The following is a 17,478-nucleotide window of genomic DNA, read 5'->3' on the forward strand; positions in this document are numbered from 1 at the left end:
TCTCCAACACAAGCTCGAAATCTCAGGGTTGAGCCTATGCAGAAATTCGGGGGACTTGTACCATCTGGTAAGCAGCTTATACAAATTTTCCTGGATTCTAATACAACGGTTAAAGCCATGTGAGTGAGAGAGTATGAATGCTTTCTCTGGATCCGAGAGGCGGGTGGAGAGTTCGACCTCCCAAGCTTTAAGAAAGTGCAATTCAGGGGGGAAGGATGAGAGCAACTCCTTGTATATCGTGGAAAGCAGTTTAGTATGCATTTCCGCAATCCGATTATCTAACCAGGAGAGAGGGCCGGAATTATCTGAAGTTGGTAGTTTAAGTATTTTGATATCTTTTTGTAAGGCAAATACTTGGAGGAAAGAGGCCTTCTTGACCCTGGAGTTATTCCAGATCATATTCCACTCAAGGTTACCGTCTGGGGTCTGTATATCACTCAGGCGAATATCGCTTAAAAGAGGCCATAACCCTGTGGGTTCCCATGACTCTGGATGTATGTAGAACTGTAAGGGGGGGAGTGGCATACGTGAGTTTGGGAATTTAATCACTTTGGACTTGTATTGTCTAGCCCACTCCACTAGCATACCTTTCCATATGGGTGAGAAGGAAGAGCCACCTGTTGCACATGGGGAAATACCCCAAAGGATCCGACTCTGGCAGTAATCAAGGAGCGCTCTAAGCGCACGTAAGGTGCATCATATTGATCATTGAGAGGGGAAATCCCACAAAATAATTGGAAAGCTGTATAATATAGATGCAGATCGGGTAGGCCAAAACCGCCAAATCTCTTCTCCCTGACCAATACTGAATATGCAATCCTAGAGGGGCGACTACCCCACAAGAAAAGTGAGAAGACATGGCGAATTTCAGTAAAAAAGGAAAGTGGTAGCCATATAGGCAATGCCTGAAAGAGGTACAGGTCTTAAGGTAACTCTTCCTTCCACACCATGATAAAAACGGAAGCTTAAGGGACTGCAAATGTTTCTTAACAGATGTTAGTAAGGGAGTGTAGTTAAGAGTGAGTAGGTCTTTCGCCTGTGAAGATATCTGTGCGGCCGCACAGGGTGCCATAGAAACAGGGGCGCTGGGCGGCCGACAGCTCGCAATGTAATCTGCGGCAGGCGAGGCTGTACTTGTGTTCTCCCTCGGGGCGCCCCCTCCATCTCCCCCTCCCCTGTCTGACCTGCCTGCTGCCAATAAGAAGAGAGACGGGAGGAGGAGGGGAGGAGCTGTGGCCACTGCGCCACCAATGAAGAAAACTGACCTGTAATACAAATACAGGAGGCGGGTGCCGGAATCAAATAGCCGGCACCCGACCTCTGTGACAGGGAGCTGCGATCAGCTGCAGTTGAGTTAACCCTTCAGGTGTGGTACCTGAGGGGTTAACTGCCGCTGATCGCAGCTCCCTGTCACAAAGGTCGGGTGCCGGCTATTTGATTCCGGCACCCCCCCCCTAGTATAAGAAACGTTGGTGGCACAGTGCGCCCCCCCACAGTATAAAAAACATTGGTGGCTCAGTGGGCAGTGCCAATGAGGGTTAAAAATAAATAAATAAAAAAATAACTCACCTCCTCCAGTTGATCACGTAGCTGCCGGTCTCCTGTTCTTTCTTCAGGACCTGTGGTGACGTCACTGAGCTCATCACATGACCCATTACCATGGTGATGGATCATGTGATGTATCATGTGATGAGCACAGTGATGTCACCACAGGTCCTTTGACAGGTCATGAAGAAAGAACAGAAGACGATCAATTGGAGGAGGTGAGTTAATTATTTTTTTATTTTTTAACCCTCATTGGCACTGCCCACTGCGCCACCAATGTTTATTATATTGAGGGGGGGCGCACTGCGCCACCAATGTTTATTATATTGAGGGGGGGCGCACTGCGCCACCAATGTTCATTATATTGAGGGGGGGCGCACTGCGCCACCAATGTTTATTATATTGAGGGGGGGCGCACTGCGCCACCAATGTTTATTATATTGAGGGGGGGCGCACTGCGCCACCAATGTTTATTATACTGGGGTGTTGGGGGGGCGCACTGCGCCACCAATGTTTATTATATTGGGGGGGCGCACTGCGCAAATGTTTATTATACTGGGGTGTTGTGGGGGCGCACTGCGCCACCAATGTTTATTATACTGGGGTGTTGGGGGGGCGCACTGCGCCACCAATGTTTATTATACTGGGGTGTTGGGGGGGCGCACTGCGCCACCAATGTTTATTATATTGGGGGGGCGCACTGCGCACAACGATGGGTTAGGGAAATTTCACAGCAGAGTGCGCATGCGCTGGGAGCCTCGCCGGCGGTTAGGTTAGGGAAAAATTATGGGCCAGTGCACAGGTGCGGTGATCGGATGGATGTTCTCAGCAGGACACCGGCCGACACTGCGCATGCGCTGGGAGCCTCACCAGCGGTTAGGGTAGGGAAAAAGCACTGGCCCGTACGTAATTTTTCCCTTCCCTAACCGCTGGTGAGGCTCCCGGTGCATGCGCAGTGTCGGCTGGTGTTCAGCTGAGAACATCCATCCGATCACTGCGCCTGCGCACTGGCCTATAGTTTTTCCCTACCCTAACCGCCGGCGAGACTCCTGGCGCATGCGCACTCTGCTGTGAAACTTCCCTAACCTGACGTTGTGCGCCTGCGCGGCGCTGCACACCTCCTCACATCATGTCCGGTGCGACCGGAAGTGACGAGGGTAGGGAAATCTCACGAAGTAGGGAAGTATAACATTACACCGGCCTTTGGGGTGTGCGGGCTGGTAACTACTTGGTTGGATAGTCAGCCAGCCTATGCCATGATGCCAGCAACAAGCAGTGTTTTTTTTTTTTTTTTGGGGGGGTGGGCGCCACAAGGTTAGCTCGCACAGGGCGCCTGGACACCTAAGGCCGGCCCTGTATGTACTCCTAGAAACACAATGTCTCTTGGCGCCCACTGAAAGGGGGTAGACTGCTGTAGGGAAGCTTTCACCGAGCTGGGGCAAGTGACATTGAGGGACATAGATTTACCATAATTAATTTTGAAATTTGAAACAAAGCCAAATTCTTCAAAGATGGACAATAACCTGGGGAAGGACGTCTCCGGGTTGGTCGTCGTTATTAATAAATAGTCTGCGAATGCGGCTGTCAAGTGGGTCTGAGAGTGAATGGTGAAGCCTACAACAGCTGGATCCTGCCGGATCCTACAGAGCAAAGTTTCCATAACTAAAACAAAGAGAGATGGTGATAGGGGGCATCCCTGGCTCGTGCCATTATAAATGGCAAAGGATGGGGAGAGAGTGGCATTTATTTTGAGCTTAGCAGACGGGGCTGAATACAGAGTAAAGATAGCAGCGATGAACGAAGCTGGAAAACCAAACCTCGACAGGGCCTGTGACATAAAATGCCAACCAACCCTGTCGAAGGCCTTCTTCGCATCTGTGCTCAGTAAGGCCAGGGGTATGGACTTCTTCTTAGCCCACTCCATAATATGAAGCAAGCGTATCGTATTCTCACAGCCCTGTCTGCCTCGCACAAATCCCACTTGTTCACTATCAATAAGATCCGGCAGGATCAGCTCGATACGCTGAGCCAATATTTTTGCCCACCACTTAACATCCGCATTCAGCAGGGAAATAGGGCGATAAGTGCCACATTGCAGCGGGTCTTTATTCTCTTTGTTGATTATGGTTATATGCGCTTCCAATGACTGAGGGGGCAGTGAGCCTCCAGACATAAGAGAGTTACATAGTGATTGGAAATGCGGGATCAGAACTTCCTTAAAGGTCTTATAATAGGAGATTGGGAGGCCATCCGGGCCTGGACTTTTGCCGGAGGGTATTGAGGAGAGAACTTTAGTAATCTCTAGCTCTGAGACAGGGGCTACTAATTGGGAAGCCTGGAGAAGGTTTACAGAAGGCAGCTTGAGAGTAGAGAGGAATTTGTCTGTGGCATGCTCAATTGTCTCGGGACCAGGACGGCTAGGTCGGCGTAATAAGCACAGAAGGCCTTTGCTATGTCGTGGGTTAATTTGTGTTTATTGGCATTTGCATCTCTAATTGCCGGGATAAAGGAGTCCGCGTGGCGCTGTTTGGCCATGGCAGACAGCAGCTTATTCCCTTTGTTCCCATGAGCATATGCCTTAAATTTGGAGCGAAATATAAGTTTAGCAGATTTGGTATTAAGCATGTTTTTCAGTTCCGTCCTAACCTCTACCAATTCCGCAGCCACAGATTTAGCCTGTGATTGTTTATGGGTCAGTTCCAGACGTGCTATACGCGATAGCAGGTCATTCACTGCTTGGGAACGTCTCTTTTTGATATGGGAACCCAGGGATATTAGTTCACCTCTAATTACAGCCTTATGTGTTTCCCACAAAACTGAGGGTGAAGGGGGAGGGTCTCCTAATGAGTTAAGGGAGAAGAATTCTGACATAAGTCGAGATATTTTCGTTGCATTTACGGGGTCTGAGATCAGAGTCTCATTGAGATGCCAAATCCGTTCTCTTCTGGGTAGGGAAGATAGAGATATGCGTAGAAAACCAGGGGCATGGTCTGACAACGTAATGTTACCTATTTTGGTATCTAGCACCAGGGGAACCTGGGGGGATGATAAAAATATGTAATCCAGCCTGTGGAAGGAAGCCTTAGCGTTAGAATCGAAGGTATAGTCCCGGCTAGAGGGATGCATAGTCCGCCAAACATCAATAACCTGTAATTTCTTAAACGCAGCTTGCAAGCAGCGAAGAAGCCTATGAGAAGTTTCTTACCTCTGGGAGGATGAGTCAAGGGCTGGTTCTAAGGTCACATTAAAGTCCCCACCCAATATGACCATACCTTCTCTAAAAGCAGATAGTTGTGCCAAAGTCTGAACAAGCCAAGGGATCTATCCCCTATTGGGAGCGTATAGGATGGCCAGGGTGACAGGTGTGTCAGCGGTGGATCGCTTCACGAATAAAAAGCGACCCTCCGGGTCCGAGGACACTGCGGAGTGCTTAAAGGGTAGACGTTTATAGATTGCCACGCTGACACCTCTGCTAGCTGTGCTGTTTGTGCTATGAAAGCACTGTGTGAACAATTTAGAGGGCAGAGTCGGCAGCTTCCCTGTTTTAAAATGAGTCTCCTGCAGGAGCGCAATTGAGACATCATCTCTTTGAAGTAGAGATAACACTTGAGATCTCTTACATGGCTCATTCAGACCCCTGGCATTTAATGATGCGATTACAATAGATGCCATGTCAGAAGTGGGTACGAACCTTTAGCTGATAGCATGGAGAAATCAGATCTGGGAATCCGAGTAAAGAGTAGAAGGGTAGAGGGGAAGGAATGAATCAGAGGGATAGAAAAAGGAAAATCAAAAAACATAGTAGACATACAATAAAACAAAACATCTGGTCCCACCCAGCACCTGAAATATCTTAGATCCTTTCTCATTACGGCTACCAGCAGGGATCTATCGGGGGGGGGGGGGGGGCTCCTGTGGGACCAGAAAGTGATGGGTGGAGGGAGAAATCGGTGTTAAAACCAACATGAGGGCATATGTGTAACCCCTGCAAAATGAACATGTCTAACAAGACAACAAATTAATTCCTGAACCTGTGTTAGAGACAGCAATAGTGTTTTAAATCTAAGCCCAAAACCCCTAGTGAAGTAATAGAGGGCTAGGAATCATATAAGGCCGGATACGTTCTGCCCATGGCAGATATGAACATTGGAATCGGCCGAGGTCGTATGACAACCAGCCTAGAAGTGAACAAGAGAGGATTTAACCCCACACAAAGCAAAGTCAGGTCTTGAAGGCTTGAGAACGACTTTTCCCTTGCTTCTCTGACTTGCTAGGAGAGACCCGGTGCCATGTCTCGACGCTTGGGGGCGTTGGTAGGGGATCACCTTGGTCTGCTGGCATCCATGAGGGTACATCTACAGGGGCAATTCCAAGGGGGCCCCAGATGGCTTTTAAATCCTCCGGAGTACGCACTTGCTTGCCATCCTCCGGAGTCAGTTGCTTGCCATTTTTTTGTATGGCCAGGCCAAAAGGGTATAACCATCTGAATGGGATGGCTGAGGCCTTCAGTGCTTCTAGTAGTGGACGTATAATGCGTCTTTTAGCTAGGGTAGATGGGGCCAGGTCTTGAAAAAAATAAGATGGGTGTCTCACCATACAGGATCTGCTCCGATTCCCTTCCCGCTTTCAATAGAGCAGCGGTGTCCACATAGCTGAGGATGCCACACACCACGTCCCGTGGTGGCTCGTTAGGTTTGGGTTTAGGTCGCAAGGCCCGATGAATGCGTTCCACCGCGATAGAGGTTGCCCGCTCCGGGCCTAGCAGCGAGGAGAAGATCTCGTGTGCAACTGTGCGCAGCACCTCCGCTGCTATAGACTCAAGTAGGCCGCAGATTTCTACGCCGGCCCCGGTTCTCCTGGTCCTCAATGTGGAGTAGGGCATCGTTCAGCAGGTCTCTGTGCGCCCGTAAGGCATCGTATGTCAGGCCTTTATGTTTCATGATGGCTTCCTGCGCGTTCTCCAGCGACACTACTAGGTGCCCAATATGGCAGAGGTCTTCTTTTATCTCCTCGAGGTCTCTCTTTAGAGGTGCTAGGGCAGTTTCCAACAGATCCCTGAGGGTTGCTTTGGAGAAAGGAGTGTTTCTGCGCGGTGGTCTGCGGTCCGAAACATCCGAAGCGCTGCCTGCCTCCGAGCCGTCCTCTGTTTCAGAGTGTCGCGGCGCCATCTTGGCAAGTTCCAAGGCGGGAGTCTTGGGCTGTTTCTTAAGGAACCGCTCCATATCTGGTTGTTTGGAGCGGACCACGTTCGGTTCTGCTGCATCTGTGTGACGTTCTTTGCTAGTTTTCCCCATTTGGGCGAGGAAAATAGCTTTATAATAGGGGTTACAACGACTGCCGGGAAGAGGAGCTCAGTAACAAGCAGCCATTCAGCTCCAAGGTCAGGCTCCACCCCCCGGTTCCCTTTAATTTTATACAATGAATCATAGATGAAGCACATTTGTAGCATTGTATGTCAGCCATTCAATTCATTGGCCATCCATGTAGTATATGACTCAACTGAATCAGCGGGAGCAAGAGCTACTGTTAGTGGCTCTCCTACCTGGCTCAGGAGTAAAAGCAGAGAAGCCCCATATGTGTCCCGTGTGCTCTTATAGGCACTCCCTTCAATAGACAGGGTAATAACTCTAGGTCACATTCACACATTAGTAAATCGCGGATTAGTGCTTTCCATGTTCACCAAGGACAGCACTCGGATCTATTGCTTTGAATGTATTTATTCACACATCGCTGTTTTTCCACTGACCATGGACATGTACTACTTTGTTCGCTGATGTGGACCAAACATGCAGTTTGAAATCCATGGATCCACAAAAATCACTGAAAGAACATGGATAGCATCATTGGTACGCTTTGGAAATCCCTTTTTCAGTCTGGAAGTGCACGTGGAACACGGATGACACACAGAGGGCAAAAAACTGACACATGGACTTACATACAAGAGACCCTTCACAGACATCTTCAAGAATGAAACACTGACACGGACATGTAGTATAGTATAGGGAAAACTGTCTCTACTTTAGACTTGGAATCACACATGTAGGGGCTAATTTATTAAGCAGAAATACGCCAATATTAGATCTGCGACTTTTCCCCCCTCATGCCAGGTCTAAAAAAATGGGCGTGGCATGAGCAAGGGGACGGGCCAGGAGGCCTATCTCATTTACCATTCTCTATGCCTGGTCTAGGCGTAAAAAATGGTCTAAATTTAAGATAGCTAGGAAGCTGTCTTACATTTAGAAGTGGCGGTGACTCCGCCAAAGTTATAGAGAGGACGGCACCTCTACACCGCCACCGGAAACGCCAGTCTTAGTAAGTGTGCCCTGTACTTTTTGGTGCACTATTTGTTAGCCAAAGCCAGACTGGATTCAAAAATAATGAAAAATCTAAAGGCAGATTTTATACATCTCCATACTGCTGGATCCACTTCCGGCATTGGCTCAGAAAACTGCATAAGAAACTGAATGTGTGATTCCAGCTTAAAGAAATTAAGGCTCCCCTGATTTTGCCATTTCATCTCTTAAAGAAGACTAGATTCAAATATTTTTGTGTTTTGGTGCATTTTATTTTTAAACTGAACACTTAAAGTGGATGCAAATGGGAGAAGCGTTATTTTTTTCTTCACACTTTTAAATCCACCCCGGCTTTACATAAAGGGGCTGTGCCAAGTTACTCCCTGTTGAACATGTGTAGGAGTAGACATTACATTAGAACTTTGCTGTGTTCATAATATTAATTTGCAGAAACAGATCCTGGAAGCGGGCCAACATCCACGACAACTAGGCCCCAGCGGTTAGACTGTGTTTAGAGCATTGCTGCAGCTATAGTAGATATTCATTATTAGGAGTTAGCTAGGAGGAGTGTGTGAGCTGGTACCTGCAGTATACAGTAAGGCTGGGTTCAGACCTGAGCGTATTTGATATGCGCGTTTAACGCGCGTTTGTGTTGCGCGTTTTTGTTGCGCGTTTTTGTCCATAGTCAACGCGCGTATTACGCGCGTTTGTGTGATTAACAGCAGTGTCCTATGGCTGCAAACACGCGACAAAACGCCCCAAAGAAGCTCAAGAACTTATTTGAGCGTAGGGCGTTTTTCAGCGCGTTCAAACGCGCTGTAAAACGCTCAAGTGAGAACCAGGGCCATAGGGAAGCATTGGTTTTCATGTGTTGAGCGTTTTACAGCGCGTTTGAATGCGCTGTAAAACGCTCAAGTGTGAACCCAGCCTAAGTCTGTGAGAGATCATCAACAGCCGGTCACAGTTATATATGTTCATTAGCAGATATGTGGAAACCTTAAGAGCTCATTTGCATCCCTTTCTTCCCATAATTCCAGAAGAGCATGTATGGCCTATAAGCCTCCTCATGTTGATTAAGGCACTTTCTGTAAGGAGAGATACCACCCAAATCCTGACTTAGGCCTCTCATCCAGTTAAGCCAGTAATCTCTGCTCTGCACTGATGAGGGGCAATCACCCCGAAACAGCTGTCTGCAGAACAAAGGGTTGTTAGTAAAGGTTACTAATAAATGCAATGTTCCTTTGGTTAGATATACTGTATGACTTGGTCATTACTCACAGTGCCACCCTCTAATCTAGATCTCTACCTGACCACACCTACCACCATATAATGTATCTAACATGCCTTAAAGTAACTAAACAGACTGTTGGCAGTTATAATAGTGTAATTAAAGGAGTTCTCTGGGAATTAGGAAGATGAAAATACTTAAATATTACTTTATTATAAACACATTCCCACATACCTTTCCTTATTTTTATTGGCTCATTTTGCCTGGGCAGCAATCATCTGGGGAAATAAAATGGCCACCATCCTATTAGTACACAAAACCTTTCCTCATCACAGAGGAGGACAAGTTCCTTCACAACACTGAGCTAAAGAGCTGCCTCATCCTCCTCTCTGCTCTGCCTGTCAGGGGTCATGATCCTGAATACAGATGATAAGCTCTTCAGATAAATCTCTGTAGGAATGGAGTTCATAAGGAGACATGAAGTACAGAGAGGAGGGTGGGGTGTGGGCAATAAGCAGCAGCACTTGTATGCAGTCTACATTACCACAGTCTGTTCTCTCTAAAATAAGAGAGAAGCACAAGACTACTGGATTAGGCTACATACAGAGTTTATTTGTAGTCTACAACCATGGAAATGCACACGGTTGATAGGAGCTGTACACATAACTTGGTAGGAAATTTATAAGTAAGACAATTTACAAAGTTTCTTAATCTTTTTTTCAATTTGAGATGTCTTGGTGTAAAACTACAGTACTGTGCAAATAGTGGGAAATGTTGGAAAATGCTGCAAGTAGAGAGGAGCGGCAAGATTTGTTTCATTTGAGGGAGAGAGTGAGAGAGAGAGAGATTGTGTTTCTCAACAATACATGTAGCCCATGATACGCTGAGTAAGCACATGTGGGTAGACCAGGTGATGCCCGATTATGCAAAGTAGCTGGCTACGTGTGCGTAGTGTTGTAGTCCAGGTGATGCCCTTCTGGGTTGCTGGAAAGGTATTCAAATTAGCTTTCCTAAACCTATCTGACGCCGGCAGATGTTACACTTGATAATTTGCATATATTTTACCCAGAAATCCAGAGGAGCGTTGTCTAGCCTACAATAGTTGCTATGTGTATCAATTGGTCTCCATAATAGAAATAGTACCCATCCAGAGGTTCCACCTAAGACCTTGCAACAATAAATGTTGTTTTCATCTACTTTTTACTGATACTTACTTGCTGCTGCACAGCAAGTAGGGAAACAGTAAGAAGAATACAGCAGCAATATCAGTGCAGCCTTCCTGCCTTTTTAACAGGCTTATGTAGCAAATCTAGGAAAATTGCTAAGCCAACCTCACATCTTTAACTAGTTCTTTCAGGACAAAAGCCCTTAATCAGACAAAAGCAGATGAGAATAACATTTCAAGTTGCAAGGCCTTAGGGGGAACCTCTGGAACATCTTTCCCAGAAACCCAAAGGAGCATTGCCTGGTCTACAATACTGCACACACGTACTCAGAATACTAGGCGCATTGCCTGGCCTACAATACTGCACACATATACTTGGCATAGTAGGGGCATCGGGTGGCGTATAATACTGTGTACGCTGCGTACCATGGACTCTCCATAATGAGAAAGAGTACCACTTAGACAACGCATATATATTGTTGAGAAACACACATTTGTGTACTAGTCTCTCTCTTAATGACATTAGCTGTATGTTATTGTCCTGGTGCAGAATAAATTTACACTTTCTATTTTTGAAAGCATTCTTACTTTGCAGCATATTTTCCACACCTGCCTAAAATGTTTGTCCAGTACTTTATATTGCCATCTAATGCATACATTGAACAAGGCTAGATAGCCAGTTATCTATGACACAGTAGTATGCATTAACAATAAATTTATAGAGTTTGAATTCCCTGTAACCCACATTGCATGTTATCCTAGGCACAAGTATAAGGTCCCTAACTAATTCTAGATGTGTATTGAACAGCAGTAAATAACATGAATGGTCTTGTTCAGCAGCCACTAGAAAAGGGATCTATAATGTTCGCAGCCATCAAGCACTTCAGTATAAATGCATCTACATTCTGACAGCGTGCACAACAGACTGTGGGACTCATGTTGTGATGACCATCTCATGGGAGGATAAACTATTTTTTCTATATGACTGCTTTCCCATTCCACTATTCTTATTCTTGATTTACTTGTGTGCAAGAGCATTGAACTATATAAAAAAAAAATGATGTCATGATTAAGGACTGAACTATAAAGGTCCGAAACGCGTTGACTATACCCTTGCCTATGAGGATTGGGAGTTTGTACCGCAAATAAAAGTGTTCAAAAGCTGGATTTTTCTTCTCTTTTATTGATATCAAAAATTTGGAACGCAATTATCCTCACATGGGACTAGAGATGGGCGAATCGATTCGTTAATCAAACAGAGTTCTTGAGCAGTGAGGGTCTGTCCCCGCTGGTCAAGAGTCTCCCCCCACTGCTTGATTGATAGGGCCGGACATCTCACCCGGCCTGACAATATCGGACCTGTAGTAGTGGCACAAGCACAAAGGCTCTGCTGTTGCTACCGAAACAGCAACTGTGCATGTGCTAGTAATCTGATGCACATCTTGCAATAATAATGTAGGGCATTGCATATCTATTTGCCATACAGACCGAAAATCTGATGGCAAATTTACAGCAGTTTACATCAGTGAGTTCCCTAGATCTCAATACACGAATAAATCAGAGATATCATCCTTGCCCTCACACAGCTCTGTTGAGAGAAAATTTTAAAAAATTGTGGTTGTCAGAATATAATTAACTCTTTGAAACCATCATGGCACCTGTAAACCAATCCATCAAAATATTCTCAACCCTGCAGTGTACCCAAACATCCACATTTATGGCATTTCTGTATCTAACAGTTTAAAGGGTGTGATGTGTCTCACATGGCACAAGCTGAGCACAGCTGTAGTGTACGGGGACGGTAATGCCCGTCACTACAAAAGGGTCACCTTGTGTGCTGTCGTGTCCCATTGTTTATGGGGAGGTTGGTTATAAAATGTAATTGAATGTAATGCTATGTATTTCCCTGTTACTGTGAAACTTGCATGTACAGGCCTGCTAGGGGTGTCATTCCAGCTCTTAGTCACTAGAGGGAGCTAGGGAACCTAGTTTATATAAGGCCCAGTCAGGGAAGGGAAAGTCAGTCTAGTCTAGAGTCTTAAGTGGGAGTCTACAGCTGCAACCTGTAGTCTGAAGTTGGAGCTTAGACTATGTCTGAGACAAGTCCAGGCCTGAAGCCTGCGGACCAGGAGAGGGTATTGTAGTCCCTGTAACCGGGTTCCAGATCCAAGGAGAAGGTTCCCCTCCTGAATTTATAGATGCAGGAGTAGGAATACCTCATTTGAAGAGCCTGAGGAAGCTAAGAGGGACAGAGGCAAGCCAAGAAAAGCAAGAGGTACTAAAGACCACAGAGGAGGTACTATATATAGATAAAACCAAGGATATACGCCAGAGCAGGGCATGGACCTTGGAGAAGAGTTTCTATGTTCCAGGATCAGTCAGGAATAGAGTGCAAGCTGCCTGTACTGCAAGTCCTGAGTTAAACACTCTGAAGTCACCTTGCTGTAACTGTATTGCCTGCATCAACTGTATTGAAAAATCGACTGTATGCAAAGGAACTGCGATTCCATTATTGTCCCTATATTCATGATAACTACTAAAGTTGGAGTTCTGCTTTAACCTCACGTGTTCCTCAGTTATTCCTGCTATCAGCAAACGGCGTGCCACCGTTTAATTGGCACTGGCGTCACGAACATTTCCTATCATCACCTGCCCCTGCAGAGAGTCAGCCGTCTCAGGTCAGTGTCTATTGCACTACATCACCCAGGGACATTTATAAACACAACTTGAGTACGCTGCACAGCATATTAAGGACTGAAATACCATATCTATGGAAGACTTGCAATTTTCATTTTGCCCGGTCACCTGCTCATTCATTTCTGCAAAATACCTGTGGTGTCATGCTCACTCGAACCCCTTGATAAATAACTTGAGGGGTGCAGTTTCCAAAATGAGGTCACTTATTGGGGTTTTTTACTGTACATGTACCTCAGGGTCTCTGCAAACATAATGAGCACCCGAAAATCATTCCAATAATATTCGTGCTCCAAAAGCCAAATGCCACTCCTTCCCTTCTGAGCCCTACTATGTGCCCAAACAGCAGCTTACATCTACATTTATGGCATTTATGGATCCAGTAGAACCTGCCTATGAATTCAAGTATTGAGGTGTGAGTCTCAGATAGCAGGAACTAGGCACAACATATTGGCCATATCTGTGGAAAAATTGCAATTTTCATTTTGCATGGTCTGCTGCACATTCATTTGTGCAACATACCTGTGGTGTCAAAATACTCCACCCCTTAATACCTTTAGGACCGGCCACTTCTCAGGGGTTCCATTTATTATTTCACCCCAGAGCCTCTGCAGTTGTCAGCACAATATGAGTAAATCACCACATTAGGCCTCAAATGTTCATGCTGCTCTCATATTTCCAAGCCCTCTTACATGTTCAAGCAAAAGATTAGGGCCACGGGTGTTTATAAAACCAGGAAGCACAACATAATAAGATGGCTGACTTTTCACACTGGCACACAATGAGCATAACATATTGGGCACTGAAATGGCATATCTGTGTAAAAATTGCAATTTTCACTTTGCACCATCTGCTGTGTATTTATATTTGCAAAACACCTGTGGTGTCAAAATGCTCACTTCACACCTTGGTAAGTTCTATGAGGAGTGCAATTTCTAAAATAGGGTCACTTCTTGGGGTGCCCCTTTATTATTTCATTATTTGTCAGCACAAGCTGCGTAAATCACCACATTAAGCCTCAAATGTACATAGAGCACTTTTACTCCTGAGTAGGGATGAGCGAACCCGAACTGTATAGTTTGGGTTCGTACCGAATTTTGGGGTGTCCGTGACACGGACCCGAACCCGAACATTTTCGTAAAAGTCCGTGTTCGGGTTCGGTATTCGGCGCTTTCTTGGCGCTTTTTGAAAGGCTGCAAAGCAGCCAATCAACAAGCGTCATACTACTTGGCCCAAGAGGCCATCACAGCCATGCCTACTATTGGCATGGCTGTGATTGGCCAGTGCAGCATGTGACCCAGCCTCTATTTAAGCTGGAGTCACGTAGCGCCGCACGTCACTCTGCTATGATCAGTGTAGGGAGAGGTTGCAGCTGCGACGTTAGGGCGAAATTAGGCAGATTAACTCCTCCAAAAGACTTCATTCTGTGATCGATCTGCAGCTGTGGATCATTGAAGTGCTATTATTGACTTGCTCACTTTTTTTAGGCTGCCCAGAGCGTTTTTAGATCACTTTTTTTCTGGGGTGATCGGCGGCCATTTTGTGACTTGTGGTGCGCCAGCACAAGCTATCACCAAGTGTATTTAACCATCGATAGTGTGGTTATTTTGTGCTATATCCTACATCAGCTGCAGGCTGAGCCTGTGTCACCGAAGTGCATTTAACCATCAACAGTCTGGTTATTTTTTGGCCATATACTACATCAGCTGCAGGCTGAGCCTGTGTCACCCAAGTGCATTTAACCATCAACAGTCTGATTATTTTTTGGCCATATACTACATCTGGTGCAGGCTGAGCCTGTGTCACCCAAGTGCATTTAACCATCAACAGTCTGATTATTTTTTGGCCATATACTACATCTGGTGCAGGCTGAGCCTGTGTCACCCAAGTGCATTTAACCATCAACAGTCTGATTATTTTTTGGCCATATACTACATCTGGTGCAGGCTGAGCCCGTGTCACCCAAGTGCATTTAACCATCAACAGTGTGGTTATTTTTTGGCCATATATTACATCAGGGGCAAGTTGAGCCTGTGTCACCCAGCGCCTAAAAAATAGACCTGACATTTCTATTCAACCAAATCTGTACTGTTTTAGCTGGTCAAGTTATTTGTAGTGACCGTAAAAGCACACTTTTTTTTCTGGGTTGAAAAACTATTCCCAAATTTGCCATTCTCAAAATAACTAGTTTCTGGTATTTGAGGCCTCCTTGAAATCTATCCCAAAAAGGATATCTTACATTGAAGGTGCTGATAGTGTCATTCAGAAAAACCTAAGACACACGCTAGCGTGCAGATAGAAGTCTGATTCTGTGATTAAACCTATACCTGTCACACAGCGCAAAAAAAAACAGGTCTCACATCTCTATTCAACCAAATCTGCACTGTTTTAGCTGGTCAAGTTATTTGTAGTGACCGTAAAAGCACACTTTTTGTTCTGGGTTGAAAAACCATTCCCAAATTTGCCATTCTCAAAATAACTAGTTTCTGGTATTTGAGGCCTACTTGAAATCTATCCCAAAAAGAATATCTTACATTGAAGGTACTGATAGTGTCATTCAGAAAAACCTAAGACACACGCTACCGCGCAGATAGAAGTCTGATTCTGAGATTAAACCTTAACCTGTCACACAGTGCAAAAAAAAACAGGTCTCCCATTTCTATTCAAGCAAATCTGTACTGTTTTATCTGGTCAAGTTATTTGTAGCGACCGTAAAAGCCCTATTTTTTTTCTGGGTTGAAAAACTATTCCCAAATTTGCCATTCTCAAAATAACTAGTTTCTGGTATTTGAGGCCTACTTGAAATCTATCCCAAAAAGGATATCTTACATTGAAGGTACTGATTGTGTCATTCAGAAAAACCTAAGACACACGCTAGCGTGCAGATAGAAGTCTGATTCTGAGATTAAACCTTAACCTGTCACACAGTGCAAAAAAAAACAGGTCTCACATTTATATTCAAGCAAATCTGTACTGTTTAATCTGGTCAAGTTATTTGTAGCGACCGTAAAAGCCCTATTTTTTTTCTGGGTTGAAAAACTATTCCCAAATTTGCCATTCTCAAAATAACTAGTTTCTGGTATTTGAGGCCTACTTGAAATCTATCCCAAAAAGTATATCTTACATTGAAGGTACTGATAGTGTCATTCAGAAAAACCTAAGACACACGCTACCGTGCAGATAGAAGTCTGATTCTGAGATTAAACCTTAACCTGTCACACAGTGCAAAAAAAAACAGGTCTCATATTTCTATTCAAGCAAATCTGTACTGTTTAATCTGGTCAAGTTATTTGTAGCGACCGTAAAAGCCCTATTTTTTTTCTGGGTTGAAAAACTATTCCCAAATTTGCCATTCTCAAAATAACTAGTTTCTGGTATTTGAGGCCTACTTGAAATCTATCCCAAAAAGGATATCTTACATTGAAGGTACTGATAGTGTCATTCAGAAAAACCTAAGACACACGCTACCGTGCAGATAGAAGTCTGATTCTGAGATTAAACCTTAACCTGTCACACAGTGCAAAAAAAAAACAGGTCTCACATTTCTATTCAAGCAAATCTGTACTGTTTAATCTGGTCAAGTTATTTGTAGCGACCGTAAAAGCCCTATTTTTTTTCTGGGTTGAAAAACTATTCCCAAATTTGCCATTCTCAAAATAACTAGTTTCTGGTATTTGAGGCCTACTTGAAATCTATCCCAAAAAGGATATCTTACATTGAAGGTACTGATAGTGTCATTCAGAAAAACCTAAGACACACGCTACCGTGCAGATAGAAGTCTGATTCTGAGATTAAACCTTAACCTGTCACACAGTGCAAAAAAAAACAGGTCTCACATTTCTATTCAAGCAAATCCGTACTGTTTTAGCTGGTCAAGTTATTTGTAGCGACCGTAAAAGCCCTATTTTTTTTCTGGGTTGAAAAACTATTCCCAAATTTGCCATTCTCAAAATTGTGGTGAACGGGAACAATGAGGAAAACATCTAATAAGGGACGCGGACGCGGACGTGGACATGGTCGTGGTGGTGTTAGTGGACCCTCTGGTGCTGGGAGAGGACGTGGCCGTTCTGCCACAGCCACACGTCCTAGTGTACCAACTACCTCAGGTCCCAGTAGCCGACAGAATTTACAGCCATATTTGGTGGGGCCCAATGCCGTTCTAAGGATGGTAAGGCCTGAGCAGGTACAGGCAATAGTCAATTGGGTGGCCGACAGTGCATCCAGCACGTTCACATTATCTCCCACCCAGTCTTCTGCAGAAAGCGCACAGATGGCGCATGAAAACCAAGCCCATCAGTCTGTCGCATCACCCCCATGCATATCAGGGAAACTGTCTGAGCCTCAAGTTATGCAGCAGTCTCTTATGCTGTTTGAAGACTCTGCTGCCAGGGTTTCCCAAGGGCATCCACCTAGCTCTTCACCAGGGGTGGAAGAGATAGAATGCACTAACGCACAACCACTTATGTTTCCTGATGATGAGGACATGGGAATACCACCTCAGCACGTCTCTGATGATGACGAAACACAGGTGCCAACTGCTGCGTCTTTCTGCA

This window comes from Bufo bufo, chromosome 1 (assembly GCF_905171765.1).
Source record: "Bufo bufo chromosome 1, aBufBuf1.1, whole genome shotgun sequence".
Taxonomy (NCBI): domain Eukaryota; kingdom Metazoa; phylum Chordata; class Amphibia; order Anura; family Bufonidae; genus Bufo; species Bufo bufo.